Source organism: Mustela nivalis, assembly GCF_964662115.1.
Source record: "Mustela nivalis genome assembly, chromosome: 4".
Classification (NCBI taxonomy): Eukaryota; Metazoa; Chordata; class Mammalia; order Carnivora; family Mustelidae; genus Mustela; species Mustela nivalis.
The window spans coordinates 68,814,473-68,838,179 of record NC_139023.1 but is presented as its reverse complement, the minus strand read 5'-3'; the positions used below and the strand labels follow the sequence as shown (position 1 = coordinate 68,838,179).

The following is a 23,707-nucleotide window of genomic DNA, read 5'->3' as shown; positions in this document are numbered from 1 at the left end:
CATTTAGCCTGATATACATGACCAAGAATGAATTAGAAAAAAGATCAATGTTGTTTTGAGTCAAGTTACCACCTGAATTAAAATGTATAAAAAAATCTTTAAATGTCTGCCCAATGTTATTTAAAGAGATAGCGACAATCAGGTTTGGTTTGGAATAATGATTTGGTCTCCAACTTCACTAATCCACAGCCTTAGTCTTTGTTGTTTTAACAAAGCATCTTCATTTGCAATTCTGCTCTGGTTTTTAAAGATCCTCTGGCAAAAATTAAATCCAGAAAGCATCTTGAATCTTTAGAAAATATTATAATAAAGTTGCAGATAAATACACATTCGTTTTTCAGGATACAACCAAGAATTAAAAGCCTGGGTAAAGGGCCATTGTGCTATCAATTAGACCAAATCCATCAATTTGAAAATTTATATATATATATATATATATATATTTTTTTTTTAAGATTTTATTTATTCGTTTGACAGACAGAGATCAAAAGTAGGCAGAGAGGCAGGCAGAGAGAGAGGCAGGCAGAGAGAAAGGGGGAAGCAGGCTCCCTGCTGAGCAGACAGCCTGATGCAGGGCTTGATCCCAGGACTCTGGGATCATGACCTGAGCCGAAGGCAGAGGCTTTAACCCACTGAGCCACCCAGGCACCCCTGAAAATTTATATTTTAAATTAAGATAATGATTTCTATTTTTTTATTTTCTATTTTTAATTTTTTTTTCTGTTTTTTAATTTCTATTTAAATTTTGAAGTTGCCTCTTATAAGGACAGACACATATTCATGGAACCATGTTCTATGACAAATTCATTAGCATTAGTGGGATAATATCCGTGGAAGACGGCCATGCATGCGGGACTTGGATACAAGGACTTTGTTAACTTCCTTATATTTCTTCACCAAAAACTCAATCCCTAATCTTGATCAGTTATCTTAAAAATTGAAAAGGAAACCTAAATAAGGCAATATGGGTAAATCCTAGCAAAACAATGGCCTAGCACACTATGGTGAATAATTCATAAAATAAATGTAAACTCTTTGTGTGAGTAAGTGTGAACTTTTGGGTGGAGGGACAGGACTGAAGATGCCTACAAACACTAACTTGGTCTTCTTACAGGTATATCTCACTCATTCAAAACTGAAAAATAAATTCATTTTCACAGAGAATGAAGCCAAATACATAAGACATGGATCATATGACAACCTGTTATGATTTTAATCATTTTCATTCTACCTTGGTTGCATCTGAGGAAAAATTTCATATATGATACCGACTAACAAGGGACATTCCTCAGAAAGAATCAGTTATGTTACTAGAAAAGCTCTAGATAACCACTGCATTTTCTTGGTGGTAAATACAGCATTTACCTACAGTTATGGTTAAGTACAATAGTTCCTTTTCTTTGTCTATTTGGAAATTTTTTGGTTGGGAGATCATGCACAAGAATAGATTTAATTTTTACATACCACAAATATATTTTATTTCATGATTTTTCCCCACAATTATATTTTAAAAAGTCAACTAGAGGACTAAACTTAATTCTTAGAGCAAAAAGAAGCTGCATGAAATATACCTATTATAAGAGAGTGACATGATTATATTTGATTTTTAGAAAGTTTACTGGATGTCAAAGTAGAGAATGTACTAGAAGGTGGAAACTTAATAAGGTACAAGCTTGTTTGGAGGTTATTTTAATATTCTAGGAAAGGAAAATAATAAAAAGAATCTAGGTCAAAATAGAAACAGATGACGAGAGAAGAGAATCTGGATTCCAAAGAAAATTATTAAATGGGGTAAAGGGCTATTTATTAAATGGAATTACCTAGCCTTAGAAATGGAATTAGAAGCACTTTAGAATTGAAATGATGAAAGAGAGGAATTTCAGGTAAAACCAATAAATTATGGACTATTAAACTATCTGGAAGTATAAAGAAGGAGGGATTTGGGGCGCCTGGGTGGCTCAGTGGGTTAAAGCCTCTGCCTTCGGCTCAGGTCATGATCTTAGGGTCCTGGGATCGAGCCCCACATCGGGCTCTCTGCTCAGCGAGGAGCCTGCTTTCTCCTCTCTCTCTCTGCCTGCCTCTCTGCCTACTTGTGATCTCTCTCTGTCAAATAAATAAATAAAATCTTAAAAAAAAAAAAAAAGAAGGAGGGATTTTAGTAAAGGATGATGAGTTTAGTTCTAACAATGTGGTTTTTGAAATGTCTTAAAATACTCAGAAAACCGTTTTCATTCAGAAAACAGACATGAATCTGGATTATAAGGGAGATATTAGGTCTCAAAAAGCATATTTCTAGAAATCATTGACTAATAGTGGAAATCAAAGATATGCATAAAGTCACTGAAAGCAAGTGCATCTAGTGAGAAAAAAGGATGACTGAAGATTGAACCTTAAGGCACAAAACCATTCAGGGGCATGAGAAGAGAAATTAGCTAGTAAAGGCACTGGCAGTGACAGGAGGAGAAGCAGAGAAGAACAACTGAGGAAACAATGTCATCACTCTATTTAATGGGTGTTTCTCAAGTAAACAAGGTCATTAAATTAAGAGAAAGTAGCTCCCAGCCCTTCTTAACCAGAAAGCCTATCTGAGAAATTGAGTCTACCTTGCAGTAGTACCTTCTCTTTCTGCCCAAGCAAGGGAGCCTAGAGTATCTTCTGATGACACCTCCTGGAAGATTTATAGACTTAAGGTACTCAAGCTGAGAGTCTGGCAGACAAAGCTGATCACCCCCAGAGCAAAGCCAGTATAAAGTGTCCCAGTGCTACATAGAGACAAGGGATTAATTCACAGACAAGGCTGAGGTTAGCTCCCATTCCTCTCAACCAGAGAACCTGTTTGGGAAATTGAGAGTAAATAGAGCAGCCCCTCCCCCTACTGCCTAGTCAAGGGAGCTGAGATATACTGTAGAGGTTTTCTTCCAGCTCCATCCAAACTGAAGGCCTGGCAATTCCCAGAAGCTGTGTGGACCCGTGGCACTCCAGCTCAGAGATGGACAGTCAGAGCCAATAGTTTGCAGAACAAACTTAGTGGCCGTGCTGTGTTTAGTCAGGGAACTTGGGGTGGGGGTTGTTTTGAGTTAAGAGAACAACAACAAAAAAAGCTTTAGGCTTCAGAGCTGCTTTTCCCACTGCTCCTGGGAAGAGAATCTAATTTGTAACCCCACTTATCTCTAATACAACTTTCAGTCTGTCCAACCAAAGAACCTAACCAGAGCATGGGGAAATCTGCATAGCTCATTCAACAGCCCAATATACAGTGGCACTTGAACAGAGAGCACAGCCTGTGGCTTCCCCTACCTGCAGAGCAAAACTAGTAACCTCATCTGACCAGGGAATTCAGTGCACACTCTGGCTTGATTCAGGTCCCCAAACAAATTATACAGGTCCAGAGCCCCATTCTACTGCCCTGCCAGGCCAGGGAAGTCAATTCATAGCTCTACCCACTCTCAAATATTGAACCCAGTCCTCACCATCCAGTAAGCCTCACCAGAGAATCCAAGCAAGCATGGAGCCCAATCCTACAGCTTCAGTTGGATAGGAAACCAAGCCCATAATACTATAAAAATATTTTCAGCCAGTGGCACTCACCGCACACACTCCTTTCAGAATTTGCTCCTCAAAAGACCATAATAGCAGGCCCCACCTTCCCAAGGACATTACCAGAAGACAAACCCAGAAACCCAAGCTGAGTTGACTATTGAAGAGCTGTCTCTACCAAAGAAAATTTGTAAGTCTAGGAGAGGAGCTTAATTATTAAAATAAATAAACAGCATTAATAAGGACACAAAGATTAAACACACACACACACAAAACAGGTAAATATAACATCACCACATCACCAAAGGAAATTAATAAAGTTCCAATACCTGACCCTAAATAAATGGAGATCTATGAACTGTCAAATAAGGATTTCACAACAATCATCTAAAGAAGTTTAGTGAATTACAAGAAAGCACAGACACACAACTAAATAAAATTAAAAAAAAATGCATGAGCAAAATGAGAAGTTGGATAAGGAAATAGCTACCCCTGGGGATAAAAATATATGTTTATAAAAAATAAAAAATCATAAAAAAAAACCCACAATTAAATGGAAATTTTAGAGTTGAAAAATACAATAACCGAACTGAATAACTCAATAGAGAGTTTTAAAAGAATCTGACCATGCAAAAAAAAAAAAAAAAAAAAGAAAAAAGAAAGCACTCACTTGAAGGATAAGACTTTGAAAATTACCAGTCAGAGAAGGAAAAAGAATTTAAAAAAGAATGAAAAAAAGTGAAGAAAGCCTACATAAATTATAGTAGAGAATAAAAAAATATGCACACTATGAAAATGCCAGAAAGAGAAGAGAAAGAAAAAGTGACAAAAAGTTATATATGTGTGAAGTATTCCTGAATCTGGGTAAAAGAAAAGATATGGACATCCAGATCCATGAAGACCAGAAGATCCTAAAAAGTTAAACTTAAATAGGGTTAAACTGAGGCACAGTTTAAATGAAAATGGATTAAATTCTCCAATAAAAGACACAGAATTGCTGAATGGTTTTTAAAAATAAGATCTATCAATATGCTGTCTACAAGAGACTCACTTGAGCCTTAAAGACAGACTGAGAATAAAGGGATGGAAAAAGACATTTCAAGAACATGATAACCAACATAAAGCAGGGGTAGCTATAATTCTATCAGACAAAAAAGACTTTAAATTAAAAATGGTAAAAAGAGATAAAGAAGATCATTATATGGTGATAAACAGATCAGTACATTGAGAAAATACAACAATTGTATACACTCAATACTGTAACATCTAAATATATAAAGCAAAATAAAACTGAATCAAAAACAAAACAAAAATAAAAACAAAGCTAAACGGAAAAATCAACAAAAATGCAATAATAGTTTGGGACTTTAATACACCACCTTCTGCAATGGATAGATCATCTAGACAGAGAATCAGTGAGGAGCAAAGTGGATTTGGACAATATTACAGACCAAATGGAATCATCATATATATACAGAACATTATGCCCAATAATAGCAAATTTTTTTTTTTTTCACAAGATGACATGGAACATTTTTTAGGCTAGACCATGTGTTTGGGCACAAAATAAGTCTTAGCAAATTCAAGAAGACTAAGACTGAAACATCATGAAACTAGAAATAAAAAGCAAGAAGAAAACTGGAAAATTCACACATGGAAATTAAAGTTTTTTTTTTTTTTTAATTTATTTGACAGACAGAGATCACAAGTAGGCAGAGAGGCAGGCAGAGAGAGAGGAAGGAAAGCAAACTCCCTGCTGAGCAGAGAGCCCAATGCGGGGCTCGATCCCAGGACCCTGGGATCATGACCTGAGCCGAAAGCAGAGGCTTTAACCCACTGAGCCACCCAGGCGCCCCCACACATGGAAATTAAACAACACTACCCTGAACAGCCTATGATTAAAGAAGAAATTAAAGGAGAAATAAAAATGTTTCTTCAGACAAATGAAAAGGGAAACACAACATACTAGAACTTGTGAGATGCAGCAAAAGAAGTTCTAAGAGAGAAGTTCACAAAAATACCTACATTAAGAAGCAAGAGAGATCCTGAATAAACAACCTAACCTGTACTTTAAAGAACTAGGAAAAGAAGAACAGACAGTCAAATTCATTGTAATAAAAGAAATAATAAATATTAGAGCAGAAACAAATGAAATAAATAACAAAAAAATAGAAAAGGTTAACCAAGAGTTGGTTAACTAAGATTAACTAAGAGTTGGTTCTTTCAAAAAGTAAACAAATCGACAAACTTCTAGCTAACAAGGAAACTCCTTTCCTAACAAGGAAAAAGGAGAGAGGACCTGAATCAAGAAAATTATAAATGAAAAAGGAGACACTATACCTGATAACACACAAATTCAGAGGATCATAAGAGATCATGTTGAGAGTGCCTGGGTGGCTCAAGTCATGATCCCAGAGTCCTGAGAATAAGCCCAGCATCGAGCCCCCTGCTCAATGGACTCTGCTTCTCTCTTTTCCTCTGCCCCTCCTCTATGCTCTTCTCTCTCTTTCTTTTTCTCAAATAAATAAATAAAATCTTTTAAAAGAAAGAGAGATCATAATGACCAACTGTATAGCAATAAACTGGAAAACCAAGAAGAAATGGAAAAAGATTCTTAGAAACATACAATTTACCGAGACTGAATAAATAAGAATAAAACTATGAATAGACCAATTACTAGTAAAAAAATTTGAATTAGTAATCAAAAGTCCCCCAATAACAACAAAAAAGTCCAGAACCAGATGTTTTCACTGGTAAATTTTACCAAACATTTAAAGAATTCACTCCTATCCTCCTCAAACTCTTCTAAAAACTTAAAGAGGAGGGAATACTCCCAAACTCATTTTGTAAGACCTGTGTTATCCCAATACCAAACCCAGAAGAGACAATACTAAAAACGAAAACTACAGGCTAATTTCCATGATGACTATAGATGCAAAAATTTTCAATGAAACATTAGCTAAACCAAATTCAGCAGCACATTATACACCATGGCCAAGTAAGGCCTATTCTTAGGATGCAAGGATAGTTCAACATATACAAATCCATCAATGTAATAGAACACATTAGTAGAATTAAAGGAAAGAATCACATAATTTCATGTAACAGGTGCAGAAAAAACATTTGCAAAAATTTAAAATCCATTCATGATAAAAACTCTTAGATTAGTCATAGAAAGAACATAACAATACAATAAAAACAAAAAATGACAATCCCATGGTTAACATCATAGTCAATGGGGAAATGTTAAAACTTTCCTCTAAAATCAGGAATAAGACAAAGCTGCATACATTCATGACTCCCATTCAACATAGTTCTAGAAGTCCTAGCTAGAACAATCAGGAAGAAAAGGAAATAAAAGGAATCAGAATGGGAAAAGAGCAAGTAAAACTCTCTATTTGCAGATGACATGATTTTATAAATAGAAAATCTTAAAAACTCAACCAAAAAGCTGTTATACCTAATCAATAAATCAATACTGAATTCATTAAAGTTGCAAGACACAAAATTAGCATTCAAAATTCAGTAGTGTTTATATATACTAACATTTATTTTTTTAGAAGTTTATATTTAGTTGTTTATTAGGGGGGATAGAATTGGGGGAGGAGTAGAGGGAGAGGGACAAGCAGAGTCCATGCTGAGCATAGAGCCTGACTCTGTGCTCAATCCCAGGACACGAGATCATGACTTCAGTCAAAATCAAGAGTCAGACTCTGAGAAACAAACTGAGGGTTTTGGAGGGGAGGGGTGTGGGGGGGTTGGGTGAGCCTGGTGGTGGGTATTATGGAGGGCATGTATTGCATGGAGCACTGGGTGTGGTGCATAAACAATGAATTCTGAAAAGAAATAAAATAAAATAAAATTTTTTTAAAAAGTCAGATGCTTAGGGGCGCCTGGGTGGCTCAGTGGGTTAAGCTGCTGCCTTCGGCTCAGGTCATGATCTCAGGGTCCTGGGATCGAGTCCCGCATCGGGCTCTCTGCTCAGCAGGGGGCCTGCTTTCTCCTCTCTCTCTCTGCCTGCCTCTCTGCCTACTTGTGACCTCTCTCTGTCAAATAAATAAATAAAATCCTTAAAAAAAAAAAAGTCAGATGCTTAACTGACTGAGCCACCCTGGTGCCCCAACAATGAATTTTCTAAAAATGAATGAATGAATGAATAAATAAATAAACCCCATTTAAAATAGCATCAAAACAATAAAGTACTTAGGAGTAACTTTAGCTAAGGAGGTAAAATTTCTCTACTATGAAACCTACAAGACATTGATGAAAGAAATTAAAGAAGACACACATAAGTGGAAAGATACCCCATATTCATGCATTGGAGGAATTAATATTGCTAGAATATCAATACTATCAAAAGTCATCTATAAATTCAATGCAATTCTTATCAAGGTTCCAATGGCATTTTCTTTACCAAAGTAAAGAAAAAGTACTAAAACATAGATGTAACCACAAAAGACCCCAAATAATCACAGAAATCCCAAGAAGAACAAAGTAGGAGATGTCACACTTTCTGATTTCAAGCTATACTAAAAAGATATAGTCATCTAAACAGTGTGGTAATGTAAAGACAGAGCAATAGACCAATGGAACAGAATCAAAAGGCCAGAAATAAATCCAGAAATAAATATATGATCAACTAATACTTGACAAGGAAGCCAAGAATATTCAATGGGAAAAGACAGTCTTTTCAATATATGGTGTTGGGATAATTGGATATTCATTTGTAAAAGAATGAAACTTGGGGCACCTGGGTGGCTCCGACAGTTAAGCTCTGACTCTCAGATTTGCTTCAGGTCCTAATCTTGTGGCTTATGAGATCAAGCCCCATGTTGGGCTCCACACTCAGAGGGATTCTGCTTAGATATTCTCCCGCTCTGCCCCTTCCCCCACTGTCTTTCAAATAAATAAATTTTAACAATGAATAAAACTTAACCATTATTTTACACCATTCACAAAAATTAACTTAAAATAAGATTATTAAAGACTTAAATGTAGGAAACCATGGAACTCCTAGAACACATGGGAATAAAGCTCCTTGATGTAGGTCTTAGTAATGAAATTTTGGATATGACACCTAAAGCATAAGCAACAAAAGCAGAAATAAGTGAGTGGGACTCCATTAAACTAAAAATCCTCTGCACAGCAGAAGAAACCATCGATAAAGTGAAAAGATAACCTATAGAATAGTAAAAAATATTTGTGAACCAAATATATGAAAAGGGATTAATATCTAAAAATATGTAAAAATCCCATACAATACAACATCAAAAAACAATAATAATCCAATATAAAAAATGGGTAAAGGACCTGAATAAATATTTCTCTAAAGAGGGTATATAAAGGCCAATAAGTAAATGAAAAGATGCTCAACATCACTAGTCATTAGAGAAATGCAATTTAAAACCACAATGAGATATCACCTCATGTCTGTTATAATAGCCATCATCAAAAAGTTAAGAGATAACAAGTAATGCCATAAATGTGGAGAAAGGGAACCCTTGTGGGAACTATTGGTGGGAATGTAAATTGGTATAGCCACAATGGAAACCAGTATGGAGGATCCTCAATTAAAAAAAAAAAAGATAGAATTACCATATAATCTAGCAATTCAACTTTCTGAAATATATCCAAAGAAAATAAAAACATTAGCTGAAAAAGACATCTGCACCTTCATATTCATAACAACATTATTTACAATAGCCAAGACTGGGAAACAACATAAGTGTCCATAGACAGATAAATAAATAAAGAAATTATGGAATGATATATACAATAGAATGTTATTCAGTCACAAAAAAATAAGACAATCCTATCATTTGTGGTGACATGGATTGACCTTGAAAGCATTATAAGTGAAATGTCAATGAAAGACAAATACTATATGATCTCATGTATATCTCGAATCCAAACCACACACACACACATACTCACATAGAGAAAAAGATCATATTTGCAGTGGCTAGAGGCAGAGGGTAGGGGTCATGAAATTGGAGGAAGGTGGTCAGGAAGTAAAGACTTCTAGTTATTAGATAAATAAGTACTAGGGATATCATGTACAACATGATGACTACAGCTAAAACTGATATGCAATATATAGGAAAGCTGTTAAGAGTAAGTCCTATGAGTTCTCATTATACAGAGAAAGTTTCTTTTTTTTCTTATTTTATTTTATTTTTATTGTATCTATATGAGAAGATGGATGTTAGGTCTACCATGGTAATTATTTCAATATATAAAAATCAAACCATCATGCTCTACACCTTAAACTTATACAATGATGTAGGTCAATTTTCTCTCAATAAAACTGGAGAAAATAAAATAATATAGAAAAAAAGCGATGGCTTTTCTTAAAAAGAATGGGGATACTTGAGCATATATAAATGCTGAGTGGACATGGCCAGAAAAACAAAAGAGAAATTAAAGATTAAGGAGAAAGATGATTGATGGGGCAAGAAAAAATTAAGTTATATAATCTGCTGTAATGAGAGAAAGGGGGGTATGAAGATAAAATGAGGCATGATTTGAAAAGTATGAACAGAAATGAGGATATTCCCAATGCCCTAATTTTTTCCCATTCAAAAGTAAGGCATGTTTATGAATTATGGAATGCAAAAAATTTCTCAACCTGACTTCAGAAGCACAATATATAAAGGAAATATTAATAAATTTGACTACATTAAAATAAAAAAAATCTACAAGTAAAAGATACCATAAAAAGTGAGGTAACAAATTATATACTAGGGAAATTTATTTGTAATGCAGAAATTTCAGCTTCATTTTAGAATATACAAAAATGTAAAGACTATTATTCCCACTATAAACTCAAGAAAAAGCTGAATATATAAAAATTACAACTTTTCTTTAACTACTCTGAAAGCAGCAGTCTCAGAGGAACCAACTAGCCTGATATCTAAGAAAAAGTAAATGCCTTCATGGAACAGAGCTTCCCTCCACAGAAGAAGAGATGTCAGCTGGTATGAATTCAGCCAGAATATTTAATGACTTACTGAAAGTCAAGAGTGGGCTACTATCAAAGTCCAGAGATACTTGAAGCCATAAACTCAAGGGTAATCTGCATTCACTAACAGACTTTTCTTTATCCTCACTAGATGCTCAGGAGAAAGACTGGAAACAAATTGGGAATCTGGATAAAGCATCCCTTGGTGATTCAAGCCTGTGAGAGGGAAGCTGGCAGTCTCTGAAGACACACCACTTGGATCATCCTCCCTGTAGACCAAAAACTGCAGACTGTTGTCATCAGGGCACAAGTGAAGATTCATTGTAGTCAAGAGAGATCAGAGATTCTCTGATACTCTATTGCTAAGAGAAGGACAGGACCCCTGAGAAAGCCTTATCCCCAAGACCCAAGAATACAGATTTTGCCTAAAGTCAAGGCTGAAGTAGTACAACAGAGAAGGTCTCTAATCCCAACTACCAGTCCAGCAAACACTGGACAACTAGTAGCAGCAGCCTACCACGGAGGGAGGCATAAAAGCATGAACACTGAACCTCTGTTAGGTAGAAGCTATGAGGAAAAGCCTGAAATAGAGAGTGGAGAACAAAGTCTCCAGCCACTCAAATGCCACTCTAAGTACAAATGAGTGCTTGAGTAATTTGAAACTGGTGATGCACAGAAGGTAGCCATACCAACAACAAAACCCAAACCTAGGTCAGTTACTGACTAGTTTGACTCAAATTAAAGACTTAGTAGAAAAAGAGAAATTCCCACTACCCGGCATAAGTACTATTTATTTCATATGTATTATCCTATATACCACACAAAGAAGATGAACACAAAAATAAAGATGAAGACAAAGAAAAATAGTTAACAGAAAAGGAGAAAAAAAAAAGGCAATCAAGAGAACCAGATTCATATACGGCCCCAATGTTGGAACTATTAGAAATAGAATATACCAAAGACTCTAATGGGAAATGTGGATGGAGTGCCTGCGTGGTTCAGTGGGTTAAGCCTCTGCCTTTGGCTCAGGTCATGATATCAGGGTCCTGGGGTCTGGTCCTGCATGTGGCTCTCCGCTCAGCAGGGAGCCTGCTTCTCCTTCTCTCTGCCTGACTCTCTGCCTACTTGTGATCTCTCTCTCTCTCTCTCTCTCTGTCAAATAAATAAATAAAATCTTTAAAAAATATGGGTAACTTGCATGATCAGATGGAGACTTTTAGCAGAGATAGAAACTACTGGAAATGATTAAATGCAAATCCCAGGGATATAAAACAAAAATAAAAATAAAGAATGGCTTTAACAATCTAATTAGTAGAAATGATACCATCAAGGAAATAATCAGTGAACTTGAAAAGAGACTAATAGAAATTATCCAGACTGAAACACAAAAGAAAGAAGTGAAAAGGCATGAGAACATTCAAAAACTGTGACACAATTGTGAACAAAAATGTATGTATTATTTGAATCTCAGAAGAAAGAAAAAGACATGATATGTATTTGAAGAAGCTGTAGCCCAAGATTTTCCCAAAATCTTAAATATCAACACACCAATCTAAAAAGTACAGAAAATACTAGAGTAATGACATATACATACACCAATAAACAAATAAGCAAACAAACAAAAAATTCCATCTATATTGTATTCAAGCTTCTGAAAAATGAAAATAAAGAGAAAATTTCAAGACAACCAAAGCAAAACAAAACACAGATTACACACAGAGCAACAAAAATAAGAAAATATTTTGGATTTCTTGTTAGTACATAGGTGACATTGAAAGTTCTGAAACAAAGGGCGCCTGGGTGGCTCAGTGGGTTAAAGTCTCTGCTTTCAGCTCAGGTCATGATCCCGGGGTCCTGGGATCGAGCCCTGCATTGGGCTCTCTGCTTCAGCAGGGAGCCTGCTTCCTCCTCTCTCTGCTGCCTGCATCTCTCTTACTTGTGATCTCTGTCAAATAAATAAAATCTTAAAAAAAAAAAAAGAAAGTTCTGAAACAGGAAAAACATCAACTCCAGATTTTTTAAAAGTAGAAATAACCTGTAAAAATTAGGAGGGATAAAGACTTTTATCCAGACAAATACAACTGACAAATTCATTATCATCGGAACTGCACTGCAAGAAATAACAAAGGAAGCTCTTCAAGCAAGACATAACAGATACTTAGATCTCTTTTGTATCTCTTAGATATGAAAGAAATGGAGAGTGCTACAAATGGTATAAATGAAAGTAGATGTTAATTTCATCTTTTCTGACTAGTGACTATAAAAGATAATAGCCGAAGGCAGAGGCTGGCACACTTCTGTGAAAGACAGATAGTAAATATTTTAGGCTTTTTGGAATACACAGTTTCTGTCACAACCATTCAACTCTGCAGTGGTTGTGTAAAAACAACCACTGACAATACATAAACAAAGAGGTGTGATTGTGTATAATATTTCATTTGTAAAAGTAATTAATATTCAGGATTTGGTCTACAGACCAGAGTTTGCTAACCGCTGGCCTAAAGCAAAAATGGTAGCGATATATTAAATGCTTATGACATGTAGAAAAAATATATATAACAATAGCAAGAAGGAATGACAGGGATGATTGAGGATTTATTGTTGTATAGTTCTTACACTAAAAGTATAGTATGCAATTATATCACTGAGATATTTGAAGGTAGACTAATTAATAAAAACATTTATGGTTATTTGGGAAGTAATTACTAACTTTTAAAAATAAGTTTAAATAATAAGCCAATCATGGAGGTAAAATGGAATAACAAAAAAAAACCAAAATAAATTTAAAAGCAGAGGAAAAAACCAAAAACCAATGGCATAGAGAATACATAGTAAAAGGTTTGTTTTTAATTAAACCACAGCAATAATAACATTAAATGTAAGCTACACACACATAGACACACACACACACACACACACACACCAATTAAAGGAAAGAAGATTATCAGCTTGGATATTAAAAAATGGATTATATGCTTCATATTTATAATTAAAAACAATGACATGAATAGGTTAAAAGTAAAAGGACTGAAAAAGTTATATCATGGAATCACTAATCAAAAGACAATTGCAGAGACTATATTAATACCAAATAAGATAGATTTCATGTAAAGAATATGAGCATTATATAATGATAACATGGTTATTAACTAAGAAGATGTAACAATCTTAAAGGTAAATGCACTTAACAGAACTTCATAATATATGAAGCATAAACTTAAATACTTCTCAAGGGAGAAAAAATAAAACTTAAAGAAGAAATAGATAAATCCACAATGATATACTCAGAGATGCCAACATTCCTTTCTCCACAATGGACTGGACAAGTAGACAAAAAATCAGTGAGGATATATAATACTTAAATACACTACCAACAACTTGACCTAATTGACAGTTACTACAAATCTCGTTCAACAACAGAATATACACTTTGTTTCAAAGTACACATGGAATATTTACTGAGATTATATCCTAGGTTGTAAAACAGACCTTAACAAACTAAAAAACTGTGTGTGTGTATGTACATTTATATCAAAACCAGTTACTACACTACATATCAAAATGTGCTTAGAGGGAGATTTATAGGATTAAATGCTTATGTTAGAAAAGAAGTTCTCAGGTCAATAATATAAGCTAAAAAGCAATTCTACTTCTAAGGTTATATTCTAGAAAAATTCTTGAAAATGTATACCAGAAGACAAAGGAATCTTCATATTAAATCAACTTCAATTAAAAAATATTGAAACAGGCTAAATGCCCTTCAAATGCCCTTATGCCTAAATGTCCATAGGAAAATGGACAAATACATTGTAACCTATTCATTTTATACAAAATGGATCATTTCATATATCAACATTAATTAACTTCGCAAAGTATAAAGAAAAGAGGAGAAAGAATGAGGAGGGGCAAGAAGACACAGAGAGGGCTATGATTGTACTTATAAAAAATTTTAAAACACGTAAAATGATACTCTAGTTCTATGTTGTGTAGGGATACATAAACATGAAGTACAGTCACAGAGATATGCATGATAAACACTAAAATCAGAATCTTTATGATGTTTGGGAGGATGAGTGTAAGGGATGTGATCAGAAAGGGGAACAGAAGAAACTTAATAGTTTTGGGAAAGTTTCATTAAACTGAGTAGTAGGTAAAAAAGTATTTTCTATATTTTTCTTTATATCCCTGGTATGTCCCAAATTCTCATTGTAAATTTAATTAGCTAAAAAGGCAAAGTCATGTGTTGAGAGGAAGTGGGAAGGAAATTGGGTAGGAGCTTGGAAAAGAAAGGTAGAGTTTGGGTTTGCCTTTAAGAATACCAGATGAGGGAACAATGGGGGCAGACTTATGGGTCCAGCAGGGCCTAGAGACCACAGATCTGTAGTGGTGTCAGCCTGACTATCTCTGTGGCTTTCTCCAACCATGCTCAGCAGTATCATTGAGGAGGATAGTTTAGTTGACAGTGTAGGGGTTTGGCCTGCTGGAGCAGTGAGAGAAGAGTGCAACCGAGAATATAATAATACAAATATGACCAAACCGCTTTTAGACTGGAAGGGGAAGATGTAACGATACTGGAAGATGAGAGAATAATTCAGGTCTGAGTGATGAGAAGTCTAGGGGACTGCCACAGGCATACATGAGTCGCAGAAATTGTGTGGTATTGTTGGTCACTAGCACTAGTAAGAAGAAAAAGCTGTGCATCGTGAGTGTTCAGGGGTTATCTCCATGGAAACTGAAATCTCCCAAGAGGATAGAAGGTAGGACTGGGAACTAGGGGAAGACAATGTCTACTAGGAAAATCTTCTTCCTGGAAGAAAGCAGGAATTTGGCCAAAGAGCACAGTAAAAAGGGTAGAAGTGTGGTACAGCTAGACATCCGCAATCTTAAACAAGGTCCTAACAGCTTAAAGGGCCTCTTGTGACTACTAGGAACATAGCAGCCCTGCTTCCAGTCTCTGTAGTATATGGCCAGTCTATATTAGAGCAGGCAGCCTGGAAGAAGGAAACCCCAGAAAACCAGGTTTCCATTAAGACCAAGAGACTAAGGAAACATTTTCTGAAGAGGTAGAAAGTGAAAGAAACTTTTTGCATAGGAACAGAAGACCCCAAGGATATTATGTGACATTTTAAAAGTGAAAAGATGAGGGGAAGACTGAGTCACGGCCAACTAAGCCCATAGCAAAATAAGGATGACACAAGGGGCAAACGACACTGGGCGGGAGGTGCGTGTGGTTTAGGTGGCATCCCAGGATGACAGGGAGGTAAAGCATCATAGGATGGGCTGTGCTCAGGTTCTAAGCATACCTCTGGTTAAAGATGTTCCCTAGCCTGTTCAGGCTGAGGTCCAGTCAGGCATTGTTGGAGGGTTGCTGTCACTATGTACCTGTGGCTTTTTTTTTTTTTTAAAGATTTTATTTATTTATTTGACAGAGAGAAGTCACAAGTAGATGGAGAGGCAGGCAGAGAGAGAGAGAGAGAGGGAAGCAGGCTCCCTGCTGAGCAGAGAGCCCGATGCGGGACTCGATCCCAGGACCCTGAGATCATGACCTGAGCTGAAGGCAGCGGCTCAACCCACTGAGCCACCCAGGCGCCCGTACCTGTGGCTTTTGTTTAGGTTTCCAAACAGTGCTTTGATATAAAATGTTGAATAAATGATTATTTCTATCAATTTCAAAAATAAACAGAACAGCAATGCTCTATTATGGTGATGGTATAGCCTTTCAGTAGTTAACCCACTAAAAATGTGTTCACTTCATGCCAGTATCCCAAAAGTTCTGAAGCCAGGACATTCTGATCAACCAGATATATTTCACAATGCCAGATCACTTTACCCTCTGCACTCCCAAAATTTACAAGATGATGGACAAGGCTTATAAGGATCAGCCATATGCTATGTAAGAAGAGGTAAAACCAGGTATATGATGCAGATGGGGATTTACTCAGATTCTTTTTCCTCACTGGAAATGTCAGGGTACTTTGAAGGCTACCATCTTTGTAGTTTAATGATATTCAAAGTTCTGCAACCAGGCCCCTATTCTCACTAACAGGGATTTATTCTAATTTACATCATTTGAAAGGAATAGAAGAATTGAAAAAAATGGTATCAGATAAAAGGTTCCTTTTGTGGAAAAAATGGCATAAATTGGCAAATTTGATATTTCACCTGAAAAAAAAAATATCAGGCATGTATTTAAGGTCAAGGCCTTCTTTCCTAACGCATGAGGCCCTTGACTAGGCAGAAGATAACTGCTGTTAGAGCCACGAATTAACATTCAGGGGCAACATTTCTGCCTGGGAAAACCAACTGTGTCAGTAGAAAATTTAATTCTCCACATCATCCATATGATTTTGCTACCAATATTAAATTCAATACGAGCCTTCTCATATTGAATAAGGAGAATAAAGATGAGAGTTATCAGGGCTCCAGATGGACCAAAAGTCTAGCTTCTGTTAGTCAGCAATGTTCTCCTCATCTTTATCACAAGGAAGTAGCACTGACAGACTGAAGAGCAACAAATATTTTAAGGTTTTTGCCACTCAAGATGTGGTCCCTAGACCAGCAATATGCATTACCTGGAAGTCTATTAGATGTGCAGAACCTTGAGCCAGATCCCAGAGGTGATAAATTAGAAACTTCATTATGGCATAGAGGATTTCCATCTACATTCAAGCACGAGAAGCACCATTTTAAGACACAGAAGACTACCTAGAATCCATGCTCATAAACTGGGAGAAGTGAATATGGGATTCTGCCAAATAAAGAGCCAACATGGGCTAAAGGCCCATATCACTTAATGGAATTTCTAGTCTGGTGTCATGAAAACAGGGTGGGGGGGAGGATTTAATAACAATTGACTAGTGTGGTACACTTCCTTTTCTTTTCTTGTAAATACCATATCAAAGGAGGTTCTACTAATATTCACTTCTACCACTTCTACCACTGCTTTTGAAATTCACTTTAGTCAATAGCAGTCACAATTTTCTGAGTATTTATGTGCCTTTTCTGAGTATATATTATGTGCCATGCTCTGTTTTTTCACATTATATACATAACATTAATCTTTACAACAGATTTAAGTTGTAACTCCAGCTTCATAGGTAAAGAACTGAAGGTTAAAAAGTAATTTGCTCCACTTATTTGGATAAGTGAGAAAGTATACTTGAATTTCTAATTCCAGAGTCCTTTCTTTATTCTACCTGCCATCATTTTTTAATTTTATCTTACAAAAATCCTCAAAATTTTTTTATTTTAAAAAGATACTAGGGCAAATATAGAGAAATTGGAGGAAGGTCTAGGAGACATTTATTTTATTCATATTATTTTCTTTCTTAAAATAGAAATCTCTGGAAAACATATAAGATAATCAATATAGCCTTTAATGCTTAAGTTCCAGAATCCCCAGGAAAGACCAAAACAAAGCAAAACAAAATGAAATAATGCACCATGGTAGGTATTTTTATACTTCTGTTTATAACATTCTATCTCATTGAGACATACTCATCTATATAACTTTTACTTGGTCCTGGTGTGAATATATTTTCAGTGGACAAGCTGCCATGAAAAAAAAAAACAAGAATAAAAATTCTAAATAATTGAAGCTCTAAATAAATAAAATTGAATATTAACAAATAATTGAAGCTCTAAGTAAAGCTCTAAGGGTTTGAACATATCCAATTCTCCAGATCCACCATTTTGGTTACTTAACAAAGGGGTAACATTTTCTTCTTTTGTGTGTTTGAATCATGGGGCTCCCTTTTGGAGACTGCAGTCTCAGTCAAGAAATATTGCTGAGTCAAATGCATATTAAATGAATACTCACTAAAACTAGCAAAATTTTGATGTTCCAAAAGACAGAATACAAAGCAGCAATGCAGAGAATCAAGGTCAATCTGTTGTTGCTCATTTGTCTCAAATTAAGATAAGAACAATGTTGGTGTCCACTGTATTTAATGCAGAAGAGCGAGGCTCGGCTAATCCTTGTGGCAAGTCCCCTTTAGTCCTGAGAACTCAGCATCACGCCAGATCTGCACCATATTTTACATAGATTTTTAACAGTGACCTGATGTTCTGAGGGGGAGCACTTGGACCAACTTTGGAAATGTAGATAGTCTGCCATTTAATTTGTTAGATTTTGCTGGGTCCATCATAACAATGAAAGCATCCTGAAGAACTGCAAAGTGTAGACATCAAAACATGCTTGATTTGATTTCATTCATCTCTTTGCAACAGGTTGGTTACATATACCTTCCCATCATCACTCTAAAATATTATAATCAAGTGTTGTCATAGAATATAACATTGAGGAGACTTCAAGAAACCAGTGGTTGTCTCATTTAAGGAATGGGAACACTCAGACCTAGAAATGAGGTAGGACAGCTCCAGGGGCCCAGCTAGTTAGTGCTAGGATTAGAGACAAAGTCTTTTGTTCTGAGCTTTTTACCTTTTTCTTCAGGGCGTGACACTCTTGTGCTTCTCACTTGTTATACAAAGGAAAGGAACTTTCATTGGATATTCCAGAAAAGACAGAAATCTCACAGAAACTTTTTCTTCTATAAATAACTCACAGGATGTATTGGATTTTGCTTACTTTACAGAAAGTTGTAAAACCTGGTCTTAAGCCCCAAAGACACTTTTAAAAAATTGCTATCACCCAGCAAAGGTTTAAAGAAATAATACAAGAGGGCTATACAGCAGTTCACTAGATGTTTGGGTATTTTTAGTGTCCTTCTCTGTGATCTGGAAAACTAAATAAAGGATAGGCGTTTATTGTCTGACAGGTTTTTCCCCCTGGTACTTTATTTATTTATTTATTTATTTATTTATTTGACAGAGAGAGAGAGAGAGAGAGAGAGAGAACAAGCAGAGGGAGTGGGAGAGGGAGAAGGGAGCCTGACGGGGACTCGATCCCAGCACCCTGGAATCATGACCTGAGCCGAAGGCAGACACTTAATGGACTGAGCCACCCAGGTACCCCTCCCCTGATACGTTTATTCAACAAACGTATATTCCAAATATAATGACTCCTAGCAGCCCATCTCAAGCCTATCTTAAGAAGCAGAGATATCCAGAAAGAATTTTAATTTGGCTAGCAGTTGATTTTTTTTTTTTCACCTGTACTGAAGAAGAGGACTCCAAGGAAGTGTGCCTTGGCAACATCAAATATCTCAAATCCTTATGCGCACTGTTGCATCCAAACACCCAAGGCCAGTTAAGCACCGTGTGCTCAAGCAAGACTAAAACTGAAACTTTGATTATATCTGCAGGACATTTCTAATGTAGACATCAGAAGTTATTAATTCACAGAACTGACTGAATTCCTTATGAGGATACATTTCAAGTTCCAATTAGTATTGACTAAATTATCTATAGTTTCTGATAATTAGTTGCTTATTTTCTTTTGAAATTTGAAATTTCAAAGTAAGACAGATGCTAAATTTAATTAAAAATTTATCTTCTGCTTTTTATAACAGACAAGAATAAACGTATATATGTGATAATTATAATTTCAGTTCAGCTCTCCAGAGAAGTTCACAGAGTGCCTGAGGTTATCTACAAAGAACATGATACAGTATAACTAAGTTTTCTCATTCGTACTGCCTACTGCATAAAGATAATGAGTCTCAGGTCTTTCACTGCAAGCAGGCCCCTTACTCTCCAATATGCACAAAGTCACACATTCTACATTAAAATGTTTACTCAATAAAACTGCACTACAATGAAATTAAGAGCAAACAATATGTAATGAAAAAAGAAAAAAAAAAGAGAACTCAGTTGCTAAACCTGAGTTGGACAGAATATTATAAAAAAAATGAGCCTGAGCAGTAAGGTTCAAGCCATTATTCCACCTGCAAATTCTTCTAACATTTCTCTAGTGAATCTCATGGAACTTAAGGAAATCATGGATTGATTTGACAAATCCCCTTTGTAATGTGGGTTAATCTTTTGTAATCAGCTCGAGTATATTAAAGATTGCCACTAAGACAATATGATATCCAAACTCAAATTTTATGTGAAAAGTATGTCATTAATTTATGCCTGAATACTGAATAAAACGTGTATAAACTTTCCTTCTACCTCTCCCATCTTCTCAGTCTCAGACTGAAGCCCTACAACTTCTAGGATTGCTTTGATCCCATGTATAAGAAGTAAGGAAAGTAAATACCACAATCATGAATTCATAGGATATGCATTTATTGAGCATCTTCTATATGGCATACAGTGTGTAAATAGACAAGTTTCTTTTTATATTGTCTTTGCCAAAGTACTGGTTTCAAGACTTTCAGTAGAGTAACCAACAAAATACCTACCTCCACATCTTTTTCTCCCTCCTGCTTCTAACCCTCTGCCCCATTTCCACACTTCCTCACCCCTCTACTCCCACACATATTTTAGCACTTAACATTTCCTGGCTCTTTTCCCTTTAGTAAAATACGCTTGAGAATTTCCTTACCCTTTATCCTTTGTCTGAAAAGTTAGCAAATGTGTCTTTGTTTGAGTATTTCTTGTTATTGTTCTGTGGTCTTTCTTTTATAAATTAACTGTTAGTCTGGTATCTGGTATCTGAAACCCTCTCACATGTCACTTACTGTTACAGTAATTTGTCATGAGAGAGGTTGTACAGCATTATGGTAAAGAAACCTATTTGGGGGGCTACTGGGCTGCTCAGGCGTTGAACATCTGACTCTTGATTTCAGCTTAGGTGATGATTTCAGGATCCTGGGATAAAACCCTGTGTCGGGCTCAGTGCTCAGAGGGGAATCTGCTTGGATTCTCTCTCTCTCTCTCTCTCCTCTTTCCTTCCCTGAGCTCACACACTTTCTCTCTCTAAAATAAATAAATAAATCTTAAGGAAAAAAAAAAAAAAGAAGAGAAAAGAAAAAAGTAACCTATTATGGATCCAGAATGTTGAGTCTCTGCCACTTACTCTGGGACATTGGGCAATGTCCTTAACCATACTATCCCTTAGTTTTCTCAACATAAATTGGTAAAATCATGATACCTACCTAATTAATTGCAGAGAGAATTAAATAAATTAATATAATATATGCAAAGTTTTTGGGCATTCCATTTCTAGCAAAGATGGCCCAATGCAACAAAACACTGTATTCTCCATTGATTAGAAGTAAACACAAAAAGCAAGCTACCTAAGGATTTTAAAAATAAACAAAAGCAGGAAAATTGTGAAAAGAAGCTAAATCATGGAGCAGTAAACCATATGAGGGTGAATTTTTCACTTTTCTTGTGCTTTTGACCTGAAGGCAGTCCCCATTTCTTGGCATAGGCCATAAAACTGGGACAGTTTTTTTAAAAAATTGAAATCATGTAATCATGTTTTCAGAACACAATGGTACTAGACTAAAATACAATAACAAAAAGGTATCTGGAAAACTCAAATGTTTGAGAATTAAGCAATACAGTTCTATGTAACCACTGGGCCAAAGAGAAAGTCACAGAAGTAATTGTGAAAATACAAATAATCAAAATTCGTGGGATGCAACTGAAGTGTTACTGGCAGAAACTTAGAATGCTAACATTAGAAAAGTCTTAAATCTATGATCTAAAATGTCATTCTAGGAAACAAAAAGGAGTATATTAAACTCAAAGCAAGCAGAAGAAAGAGAATAATAAAAAACAAAAGCAGAAATCAATGTGATTGAAAATTAAAACAATTGAGAAAATCAATGAAACCAAAATCTGGTTCTTTGAAAAGATAAATAAAATTGATAAACTCTAGACAGATGGACCAAGATTAAAACATGCTATAAATAACAATATTGGAATAGAAGAGGGGACATCATTATAGATCATTGACCTTAAAATAATAATAAAGAGAACTATCCTGAAGAATGTGAAGATTTAAAAAGATAACAGATGAAAGTGAACAATTTCTTGAATGAAAATTACAAAATTTCACCCACGAAAAAATAGATAACCTGAATGGTCCTGTACCTATTACAGAAATTGAATTTATATTTAAATACTATAAATAAAACTCCAGGTTATATGGCGCTCCTGGTGAACTGTACTGAAGATTTGAAGAATACTAACAAATCTAGACTCAAACTCTCAAATCTAATCTCAAGCTCTTTGAGAAAATAGAAAATGGAGAATACTTCCCAACTCATTTTATGAGGTCAGCATTATCTTGACAGAAAAGTAAAGATGCTATAAGAAAAGAAAAATATGGACCGATATGTCATGAACTTACACAAAAATTATCAACAAAATCTTAGCTATAACAAATATAATCAATAGTATATAAAAAGTTTTTTTTCCCCCGAGGACAAACCAGCATACAGAGGGTTTTTTCCAGGAATGCAAAACTATGTTAACATTCAAAACTCTATTAATGCAATTCATTGTATCAAAAAAATAAAAGAAAAATATTTGATCATCCCAAAGATACAGAAAAAAAATACTTGAGGAAATTCAACGCGCATAAAATAGAACTCTATGATAAAAAACTCTCAGCAATATAGGAATAGAAGGAAAGTACTTTAACCCAATAAGGGGATCTATAAAAATCCTACAGCTATCAATAGGAATGAATTATAAAAGACTCAACACTTTTCTGCTAAGATCAGGAATAAGGTCAGACTTCCCCCTTTTTTTTTAAATACTTTCCAGTGTTGTCTTCAATTTCATTCGGTCAACTAATGCAATAAGTCAAGGAAAAGAATTAAAAGACATACAGATTGAAAATGAATAATGCTATTTGCAGACAACATTGTTTCTACATAGCAAATTTTATAACCAAACTCAGACAGCTGATGTGACTGTAGCCCAGTACTCATGGCCTAAATTCATCTCAGCAGTAATACAGATACCAATGTGGAAGCAAACATAACCTTGGCAGAGGTTCACTCCTTTGGTGAGTTTTTTAGTAAAAGGAAACAGAACAAAGTAGAGGATGGAAGAAAAGAGCCATTAACATACACAGTTGAGTTTCACTGACTCCATGTCCGTTACTTTCCACAGATGGGGAATAAGGGACACTGCCTGAAAACAAACAAACAAACAAAAGGGGACTAAGATAGTTATCTCAGGAAATACCTGAGACTGCTTCACAGAGATGATACTTAATTGGACTTTGAGAGATTTGTGCATCAAAAATGTAGGGATAGATAAAAGGGAAGGAAAAGAGAAGAGCAGTTAAAGAAAAAAGTCAGAACAAAAGACACAAAAGAAGGAAACATTGAAAAAGTTGAC

At 35.5% G+C, this 23,707-nt stretch overlaps 1 protein-coding gene across 10 annotated transcripts in view; it reads right to left on the bottom strand.

Annotated features, from left to right (window-relative positions):
- INPP4B (inositol polyphosphate-4-phosphatase type II B) overlaps window positions 1-23,707 on the bottom strand; it is an 837,179-nt gene that overhangs the window by 379,005 nt on the left and 434,467 nt on the right. The gene's annotated exons all lie outside the window — the stretch shown is intronic.